Genomic DNA, 11,191 nt, shown 5'->3' with positions numbered 1-11,191 from the left:
GTAATACCTTGGCATTTCCTGTTTTAATAGGATGCTTTTATGTGAGATTGAAAGCACTGACTTCTGTAGAATATTTTCCAGATGAATTTCTAATAGCAATTTGAATTCTTTTTAGCGTATTTTGACCCATGGGTCTATTAGGTTATGTTGCTTCTCATTTTATTCAGATCCCTTTGTCCATCCAAAATTGTTTGTGCTCTCTCAGGGAAGGTTGTATACTTCAGTTCCCCTTATATGTGAACAGTTTCTCAGCAGGAGTGCTACTTAAAAGATGACTGTACATGAAAACTCTCATCAATAGGCAGGTGGAGTTAGATTATCTCATTCTTCCAAGAGAGGAATAAAACAAACAAAAACACTCAGCAAAAATAACTCAAAAAAAAAAAAAAAAGAGAGACCAATTATAGACCAAGCAAATCTAACTATAGTGTCTATAGCTAAGAAATTATATATTAACTAAAACCAGATTTTAAAAGATTAACTAAATCTTCCCATTACAAGTCCATTAAGTACCAAAAATTATGGCTTTCACATGACAGGGAAAATTAGTCTAGTATAACAGACCAAGGGAAATTTTGATAAGGGGAATTTCTTGATTTAAATATTAATTAAAAAAAAAATTAAAAAAAAAATTAAAAAAAAATTAAAAAAAAAAAATTAAAAAAAAATTAAAAAAAAATAAATAAATATTAATTAAAAAGTTTGAGATGCAAGGATTTTCCTCTTTTCTTCTTTCAGTGTAGAGGAAGGAGCTTGAAAGCAGTAAAACTTCATGACCATAACAAAAAGGCAGAAAATTTCAGTGTGATGGACCCAAACCTTGAGCTTAGCTGTATTTACCAGACCTGGAAGGTTCATTTTTTTTTTTTTAAACTATTTAATGAGCATTTACTATGAGTTAGGTAACATGGCACTCAAAGATGAAAGTAAAAATCATAGCCTTCAGAAGCCCACCATTTCATGTGCAAGGCAAACAAAGGAGCAAATAATCTTAATATGACATAGTCAAACTGCTGTGGAAAAAGCAAGTTCTGCTTGAATGTTTACAAAGGAGACAGTGCTGGAGCTGGCTGGATGGTTCTGGCAGTTCATGAAGCAGAGGAAATGGGACAAAGAATCAGAGGCTAAAGCAATGTATAGAAAGGCATGGAAGTGTGAAAAAGCATATGGCCTTTAACTGTATAGTGTGGCAGGGGTAAAGATGACAGAGAGTGTGGCAAGGGATTGTGTTCAATAACTTAGTAAATATGACTTGGGTGACTATTTAGCCTGGGCACTGTGCAGAGACACGTATAGGGTGCTGGGATAAATGCAACTTAGTCCAGTACTTGAGGCATTAACAAAGGAGACACAGGTCACAGATAAATTACGTTTAGGTGAAGACGTGGTAAGCATAACAACAGAAGAAATGTTGGGTTCTTTCTCTTCACAAAGAAGTGAGAATCTGCTCCCATGCCAAGCATCATCCTGTTGGCAGGGAAACCTACAAAGGTGAGAAATAGCACACACTGCCTGTTTGCAAGGACCACACGATTTAGTGATTTGGCCCGTGACCTTCCAGCACAATGTTCTGCAGGTCCAGTTGGGGATGATAAGTTTCATTGACAAGCCACAATTATGGGACCTAATGACAGCCCATATCAAGGTGGTGTATTCTTTCTGACAATGCATTTTCCTACAGACTACCCCTTCAAACCACCTAAGGTTGCATTTACAACAAGAATTTATCATCCAAATATTACAGTAATGGCAGCATTTGTCTCGATATTGTAAGATCACAGTGGTCTCCTGCTTTAACTATTTCTAACGTTCTTTTATCCATTTGTTCACTGCTATGTGATCCAAACCCAGATGACCCCCTAGTGCCAGAGATTGCACGGATCTATAAAACAAACAGGGATAAATACAACAGAGTATCTCGGGAATGGACTCAGAAGTATGCCATGTGATGCTACCTTAAAGTCAGAATAACCTGCATTATAGCTGGAATAAACTTTAAATTACTGGAAAAAAAAAGTAGTTTTTTTAGTAGTTAGGGTGACAGATCAAGCAGTTACAACAACATGTATACACCAGCAACTGTGACGAATGTCATCCAGGAGGTACATAGTCTTAAAGAACCTATAGCGCAGGATTATGTTCTAATCAGGCAGGACAGGGAAAATGATATTTATCACCCCTCTTCTTACATAATAGTTTTCCATGCTTGAATTCTTAATTTGCTTGATCAAACTTGGAGTTCATCTCAAGTAGAATTTGAAAGATTACCTGGGTAACAGCTTGTCAGAGCCCTTGCATCTCCCAGAATATTTGTCTTCCACTTTCATAAATGACCAACAGCACTTGTACAGAAAAGTCTGAAGTTAGAATTTCCCTCTCTTAAAACTTTTTTAGAATTTGAGTTCTTGGGAGGCCTGGGTGGCGCATCGGTTGAGCATCTGCCTTCGGCTCAGGCGTGATCCCACGGTCCCAGGATGGAGTCCCACATCGGGCTCCCTGCAGGGAGCCTGCCTCTCCCTCTGCCTCTGCCTCTACCTCTCCCTCTCTCTGTGTCTCTCATGAATAAATAAATAAAATCTTAAAAAAATAATTTGGGACACCTGAGTGGCTCAGTGGTTGAGCATCTGCCTTTGGCTCAGGGCGGGATCCCGCGGTTCAGGGAGCGAGTCCCACATTGGGCTTCCTGCAGGGAACCTGCTTCTCCTTTTGCCTACGTCTCTGGCTCTCTCTCTGTATATCTCATGAATAAATAAATGAAATCTTTAAAAATAAAAAATAAAAATAAAAAAAAAGAATTTGAGTTCTTGTCATCTGACAATATGATTTAGAACAGATGTTTTCCCCTTTACGTAAACTTATTACTTCTGTCTGAATCTTACAGGTTTTATTTTTTTTATTTTTATTTTTTTTAAATTTTTATTTATTTATGATAGTCACATGCACAGAGAGAGAGAGAGAGAGAGAGAGAGAGGCAGAGACACAGGCAGAGGGAGAAGCAGGCTCCATGCACCGGGAGCCCGACGTGGGACTCGATCCCGGGTCTTCAGGATCGCGCCCTGGGCCAAAGGCAGGCGCCAAACCGCTGCGCCACCCAGGGATCCCTGAATCTTACAGGTTTTAAAAAAACGATTACAAAAATTCATTTACGAGAGAGAGAGCACACGAGTGAGGGGTAGGGGCAAAGGGAGAGAGAGAAGCAGCCTCCTCAGAGAGCAGGGAGCCCCATGCAGGGGCTCAGGCGGCTTGATCCCAGGACCCTGGGATCATGACCTGAGCTGAAGGCAAATGCTTAACCGACTGAGCCACTCAGGCTGTGAATCTCACAGTTTTTAAATTAAAACAATTCTAGCAGTTTCTATAAAAACTAAACATACTCTTAGTGTATAATCCGGCAATCACTCTCTTCAGCATTTCCCCGAATGAACTGTAAACTTACATCCACACAAAAACCTGCACACAAATGTTAATAACTTTATTTATAGCTGCCAAAACGGAGAAGCAAAGTGAATGGATAAATAAGCTGTGGTACACCTAGATGTTGGGATATTAAGCAGTGCTGAAAAGAAATGAGCTATATCAAACCCTGAAAAGATGTGGAGGGAGCTTAAAGGCATATTACTAAGTAAAAGAAGCTTATGGAAAGACTAATCATTATATGATTACAATTCTATGACATTCTGTGAAAGGCATAACTGTGCAGATAGTAGAAGGATCAGTGTTTGCAGGGAGGGAGGGAGGAATAAGCAGAGCACAAAGGATTTTTAGGGCAATGAAACTCTCCTATATGATACTACAATAGCAGATACATGCCATTATGCATTTCCCAAACCCAGAGAATATACAACACTAAGCGTGAACCAAAATTTTAACTATGGGTAGAAATGATATGTTAATGTAGGTTCACTGATTGTAGTAAACATACTACTGTGGTGTGGGATGTTAGTGCAGCAGACTGTGCATATGTGGGGACAAGGGGTATGTAGAAATCTCTATGCCTTCTGCTTAATTTTGCTGTGAACTTAGAAGTGCCCTAAAAAAATGTCTTCTTAAAAAAAAAATACAAACCGGTGAAATTCCTTGTACATAAAAAAATATCTTACTAGGATATCTATATTTTGCCTAAAGTACTATATCTTCATAGATATTTTGGCAATAACCTGGAATTGCTGTTTTGGGGAAACTTAGATGTAATCCTCAACCCAACCTTCCCTCTACTTTTATAATCATCTTTATTATGATGTAATCTTTACGTCTCTTGAGGATGCAATGCAAGCCCTAGGAGAAAGGTTTCAGTGTTTTCATAACTGAATTCATTTTCATTCTACCTATAAATCTTTTAAGAAGGGGGTCCATGAATATATAGCTCTTTCATATAATTTATGAATTATTTTCTGTGTAAGAATTATCAGTACATTTCAAATTAAGATTAATGTACTCTTAGTCCTTGCTGCCAACAGATGAAATTTTTCTTTTTAAGATTTTATTTATTCATGAGAGACACAGAGAGAGGCAGAGACACAGGCAGAGGGAGAAGCAGGCTCCCTTCGGGACTCCCCATGTGGGACTCAATCCCAGAACCCTGGGATCATGTCTTGAGCCAAAGGTAGACGCTCACCACTGAGCCACCCAGGTGCCCCCAGATGAAATATTTTTAAGTGACATATGTTTCTTGCTTTGCATCTTATCTTGGAATCTTGTGTCTTTCCCCTTTAAATATGTGGCATTTGGCTCCCGGATTACTTTTTCACCTTTATTAAGATGTAATTCACATACCATAAAATCTGCTCATTTAATTCTTTGTTTAAAAGTTTTATTTCTTTTATTTATTTTTTTTACGATTTTATTTTTTTACTTATTAGAGACACACAGAGAGAGAGAGAAAGAGAGAATGACAGAGGGAGAAGCAGACTCCATGCAGGGAGCCTGACACAGGACTCGATCCCAGGTCTTCAGGATCAGGCTCTGGGCCCAAGGTGGTGCTAAACCTCTGAGCCACCGGGGCTGCCCAAAATCTGCTTATTTAAAATATACAATTCAATAGTTCTAGTATATTCACAGAGTTGTGCAATCATCACCAAAATAAAATTTTAGAACATTTTGTCACCCTCCCCTGAAAATCTTATACAATTCAGTAGTCACTACCCTTTGTCCCTTTCCCAACCGTTGGCAATCAATAATATGCTCTCTGTCTCTATAGATTACCTGTTCTAGGCATTTAAATGGATGGGACCATACCTTGTGTAATCTTTTGTGACTGGCTTCTTTCACTTAGTATATTTTCAAGATTCATCTGTTCTGTATAGCATTGCTCTTTTTATTAAGTGATATTCCTTTGTAACAATTTGAGGAATGCAAACAGTTTTCTAAAGTTCCTGTACTATTTTACATTTCTGCCTACAAAAAAGAAGGGTTTTAGTTTATCTGTGTTCTCATCAGCACTTGATATTGTCTGGTTTTTGTTTTTGTTTTGAAGTTATTGTTCTAATCATCCTGGCGAGTAGAAAGTGGTATCTCATTGTGGTTTTGATATGTATGTCCCTAATGACTAAAAATCTTGAACATCTTTTTATATGCTATTGGCCAATTTTATATTTTCTTTGGAGAAATGTCTATTCAAATCCTTGGCCTATTTAAAAATGTCATTTATAGGGGTGCCTGGGTGGCTTAGTCTTTTAAGCATCTGCCTTCAGCTCAGGTCATGATCCCAGAGTCCTGGGGGGTTGGGGGGGATGGAGCCCCATGTCAGGCTCCCTGCTCAGCAGGGAGTCTGCTTCTCCCTCTCCCTTTGCCCCTTCACCTGCTTGTGCTCTCTCTCTCTCAAATAAATTTTTTTAAATGTCATTTATATTTTTATTACTGAGTTTTAAGAGTCCTTATATATTTTGTAAGGATGTTTACATATGATTTACAAATCTTTTCTCCCAATCTGCAGATCTGCAGGTTCTATTTTCACTTTTTTTGTAGTATCACTTGTAGTACAAAGGGTTTAACTTTATGTAGTTCAATTTATCTATTTTTAAAATCTTTTCTCACTTGTGTTTTGGTGTAATATTTAAGAAACCATTGACTAACCCAATGACATGAAGATTTACTCCTCTGTTTCTTTCTAACAGTTTTATAGTTTTAGCTCATACATTTAGATTTTTGATCCATTTTGATTTCATTTGTATATAAGTGAGATAGTCCAACTTCATTACTTTGTATGTGGGTACTCAGTTGTCTTAGTACCATTGAAAGACTATTCCTTCCCCTTTGAATTATGTTGGCAGCCTTGAAATACAATCAGCCATGATGAGTTTATTTCTGGATTCTCTGTTCTTTTGAATCCATGTACATATCTATTCTTATATCATTCTACATTGTTTTGATTACTGTAGTTTTGTGATAAGTCTTGAAAATTGGAAGTATGAGTTTTCCGTCTTTGTTCTCCTTTTCCAGGATTGCTTGTACTGGGTCCTTTGGATTTCCATATGAATTTAAGATCAACTAGACAATTTCCGCTAAAAGACAGTATTTTAAGAATTCCAGTGAATCTGAAGATCACTTTTGGGATTTCTGATATTTTAACAATAAGTCTAGTGGTCCATGAATATGGGATATCTTTCCATTTAGATCTTTTCTGATTTCTTTCAGTAATGCTTTGTAGATTTCAATGTAGAATTCTTAAATTTCTTTTGCTAAGTATATATCTAAGAATTTTTTTCTTTTTCACAGTGTTATATATGGGATTATTTAATTTCATTTTCAAATTGCTCATTGTTCATATATATAGAAATAATTGATTTTTTGTATACTGATCATGTATTTTGCCTCTTTGCTGTCATCATTTATACATTGCACACAAAAAGTTTTATTTCTTCCTGTCTAATTTGGAAGTCTATTGCTTCTCTTTTGTTGCCTAATTGCCCCGGATATAAACAGTACAACATGGAATAAAAGGGGCAAAATCAGGGAAAAAAAAATCTCTGTTATGATTCTGATTTTAGAAACAATCCAGGTTTTCACCATTAAGTATGATTCTAGGTGTAGGTTTTTCATTGATGTTCTTTATCAGCTTGAGGAGGTTTGCTTCTATTCCTACTTTGTTGAGTGTTTTTAATTGTGAAAGGGTGTTGGATTTTGTTGACTGCTTTTTCCACATCTATTAAGTTGATCATGTTTTTATTTCTTATTTTATTAAAATGATCTATTACATTGATTTTCCTATCTTGAACCAACTTTGTATTCCTGAGATAAATCCCCTTGGTAATGGTGTATGGTCCTTTTACATATTGCTGAATTTAGTTTGCTAAAATTTTGCTGGGGATTTTTGCCTCTGTATTCACAAGACATTGAGATGTAATTTTATTTTATTTATGTTGTCTTTTTCTGATTTGAGCAAAAGTAAAATATTGGCCATACAGAATGAATTGGAAGTGTTTTCTAATATTTTTGAGTTTGTGAAGGATTGGTATTCTTTTTTTTAATGTTTGACAGAATTCATCAGTGAAGCCATTTGAACCTAGGCATTCTTTGTAGTAAGTTTTAATATTATTCTTTATGTCTGTTTATTTGTTATAAGTCCACTTGAAATTTTCATTTCCTCTTAAGTTTTGATAGTTTGTGTCTTTCTAGAAGTTTGCTTATTTTATCTAAGTTATCAAACTATTGACTATTTTATCTAAGTTATCAAACTGTTGACTGGGAAGGCTGGGTGGCTCAGTGGTTGAGGTATGCCTTTTGCTTAAGGAATGATCCTGGGGTCTGGGATCGAGTTCTGCACCAGGCTCCTCGCAGGAAGCCTGCTTCTCCCTCTGCCTATGTCTCTGCCTCTTTTTCTATGTCACTCTTGTTTAAATAAAATCTTAAAAAGAAACTGTTGGGATCCCTGGGTGGCGCAGCAGTTTGGCGCCTGCCTTTGGCCCAGGGCATGATCCTGGGGACCCGGGATCGAATCCCATGTTGGGCTCCCAGTGCATGGAGCCTGCTTCTCCCTCTGCCTGTGTCTCTGCCTCTCTCTCTCTCTCTCTCTCTCTCTGTGACTATCATAAATAAATAAAAATTAAAAAAAAATAAAAAGAAACTGTTGACAATTTTTCAGAGTATACTTTTGTAATCTTTTTATTTCTGTAATGTCAGGTTTATTAATTTGAGATCTTCTTTTCTTTAAGACAAGCATTTAAAGCTATACATTTCCCTCTGGGCATTGCTTTCTTAGCCTGCCATAAGTTTTGATATATTGTGTTTTTGTGTTTTGATATATTTGTGTTTTGGCCAGGAAAGGAACTGAGAAAGAATGGGGTGATGAGATAGTCGGAAACCTAAAGAGTCGGTTTCATGAAAGCCAAGAGATAAACATTTCTCATGGAGAAGAGAGTGCTAACTCCATAGACTGCCGTTGAGAATAACATGAGGTCAAAGAAATGAAGATTTTCCTTAGTATTATGTACATTGTTGATGGTTGGTTATGAGCAGTCATGGTGGGTTGGAAGGGAAGACAGAAGTCCCAGTGAAGGGGTCAAAAGGATGACTAGAAGTGAAAACATAGAGGCAATGAATATTAGAGAAAGAACTACTTTCATAAGTTTTGCTGTAATGTAAGGCAGAGAAATATGAGCAGTCTTTGGGGAGGGATGCAAGATCACAGGAACACTTGTTAAAGTGGGAAGTGGGAATTTTAGAGCATGCTTGCATGCTGATGGATGTAATAAAGACTAAAGTTGCAGAAATCCTTGAGAAGGAAGGAGAGGTTGGGATCCAGAGCATAAAGGTGTTAGTTAGCCTTTGATGAGAAGATAAAAACTTCTTCTGAGGTAACAGGAAGAAAGGCAGAACATTTGGGAATAGATACAGGTAGAGGTGATCCCTATATGATTATAGCTAGCTTGAACTCGGATCAACAGTTAAAAGTTAGAGTGGATTAGAGGGAATATTGGAGGTCAGAAAGCATATGAAAAGGCGTTAAATGGACCCCTTGGGGAAAATTTGCTTCTAAAAAATATGCTAGATTTGCTGGGTTTTTTTTTTTTGGTACCCATTTTGAATTTAAAGGGAGCCCTGTTAGCACAGCTCTGTTCATTTTCTAAAGGGCAGGCTCAGAGTAGGTAGATAGTTTTAAGTAGAGTTGCTTGTTTTCCCGGGTGAGTGAGTAGAGGATCATAAAGCAATGATAAGTTACACACATACACACACAACTTGACATATGTGTACACCCCCCCACATGCGTATACACTTTCACACATCACATTTCTATACACACACTCATCACACTTAGAAGCACTACCTCACTTAATTTTTACAATAACCCCCCTAAGAGCATTTAATTACTGTTTTTTAAATATCTGAAGATTGAAGCACACTTGTAATTTCCTCTATGTGACTCACTCTCCCCTCTGTTCTTCAAAAATTTTAAACATGATCACGATATAAAGCAGAGCCACTGCTGGGATTCCATTTGAGTCATCCCTTAGGTGTGATTTGCCTTGGAGCTTTTTCCTCTGATGCCTAGCCTACTACTGTCCTGGCTGTCCCCGTGACCTCTTCATGCACTGTACCTTCTCCAGACTTTTCTCCACACCCACAGACAACCTGTATTCTTTTATCGATAGAGCTGGATTTGAGGCTTTGCTCCTCATTGGCTGTGTGAACTACTATGTAATTTGGGAGCAATACTAATTCATTCTGAGGATTAAAAAATATAACACATGGAAAGCCCTCAATTCTGTGTACATGGCATGCATTCAGTAACTGTTTATCTTTCTTCCTTAATCTCAATATCTTTTTACCTATATTATTTGTTCTGGTTATATTTCCTGAAGGATCTTCATTCAGCTAACCATTTTGTTTTTGTTTTTTCCTACCCAAATTCAATTAATTCTTGATGATAGAATTTTAGGTTTAATACTTTTAAAAGAATTATTTATTTATTTATTTATTTATTGGGGGAGGGAGAGAGGGAACATGAGCATGGGTGGGGGAGGGGCAAAGGGAGAGAATCTTCAAGACTCCCCACTGGGTGCAGAGCCCTCCTGGGGGCTGGATCCCCTGACCCTTGAGATCATAACCTGAGCCAAAACCAAGAGTTGGGCACTCAGCCAACTGAGCCACCCAGGTGCCTCTGGAATGTTGCTTTTAATCGGGTTCTTCTGGAAATAATGTCAATCTACAGTTAACTCTAATAGGACTCCAGGTGGACAAAAGAGTTCTATTTGGAGCATGCAGATCTTGTCACTTGACTCAAATCATACAGAAGGACTGACTTTGATTATTATGAATTAAACTAAACTGCAACATTGAGCACAAAAAAATTAGATTATTTTCATGTCTTGGTTGTTAGAGTACTTCCTAAGTAAATGAATTATTAGGCCTTTTGTAATATTAGAGGTCTGGCTGCATCCAAGGAATCTTCACAGTGTAACAGAACGGCACTGCAATATCAAAAAAAGGTGTTGTGTCACTGACATAAACTCAAGGGCATCTCTTTAAAAAGCAGCACTTTGGGAATGTGGTTGGGACTATCACTTTCCTTTCACTTTCGGCTACCGTGACATTTGCTGTCACACAGGCTCTTCACGTCCCAAGTGGTAAGTCACACTTGGTCTCATAGGACAGAAAGTTTTAGATAAAGTTGCCTCATTTAGTACCTTACTTTTCTTGCACTGATTATTATTCACAGTTTTATATTGAAAACAATACTAATGGCTAAGGTTAATCCTGAGTGGCGGAGGAGCAAAATGAACATATTCCTACTTTTAAAAGTACTGTTGAGCACATTTGCTTTCTGTGACATGTGGCATGTAATAGAACTGTTCAGAGGCAAAACTGAAACCTTGTGCTTTGATCTTTTACAGTTCCCTTTTATTCCTCAGTTCTTAGAAGTGGGAACAAATTATATGTTATTGAAGACTTTATCTTAGCATTTGCAAGCAATATTGTACTTCTATCGATTAACAGGGGTAGCAGTTCTATGTAAAATAGAACTGCTCCATTGCAGACGTTATAGTCATGTGGTATTATGCATGCAAAGCTATGTTCCTATGTTTTTGATGTTATGGGAAGTAGCAGACTGTTTTCTTAATTCCATAAATTGAATTTCCCCCTAAAGACTCATTAGGAAAAGGCATGTTGAAACGTGTGGTGTCATTACACGATTGTTCTCACTTGGCGACAAGCAACAAAAGGAGAAAAATGTCCCTGACAATTTCTGAAATGT

The 11,191-nt window shown here is 37.4% G+C and overlaps 1 long non-coding RNA gene and 1 pseudogene across 1 annotated transcript in view; both read left to right on the top strand.

Moving 5' to 3' along the window:
• Positions 1-1,544: 1,544 nt before the first annotated feature.
• Positions 1,545-2,006, top strand: LOC121497644 (annotated as a pseudogene).
• Positions 2,007-10,500: 8,494 nt separating this feature from the next.
• LOC121497649 overlaps positions 10,501-11,191 on the top strand; it is an 84,781-nt gene continuing 84,090 nt past the window's right edge. Inside the window, exon 1 of the long non-coding RNA XR_005989534.1 lies at positions 10,501-10,562. This is a non-coding gene — a long non-coding RNA (uncharacterized LOC121497649). The remainder of the gene's footprint in view (positions 10,563-11,191) is intronic.

The sequence above is a fragment of the Vulpes lagopus genome, chromosome 8 (assembly GCF_018345385.1).
Source record: "Vulpes lagopus strain Blue_001 chromosome 8, ASM1834538v1, whole genome shotgun sequence".
NCBI classification, from domain to species: domain Eukaryota; kingdom Metazoa; phylum Chordata; class Mammalia; order Carnivora; family Canidae; genus Vulpes; species Vulpes lagopus.
This window is presented reverse-complemented; position numbering and strand designations above follow the sequence as displayed.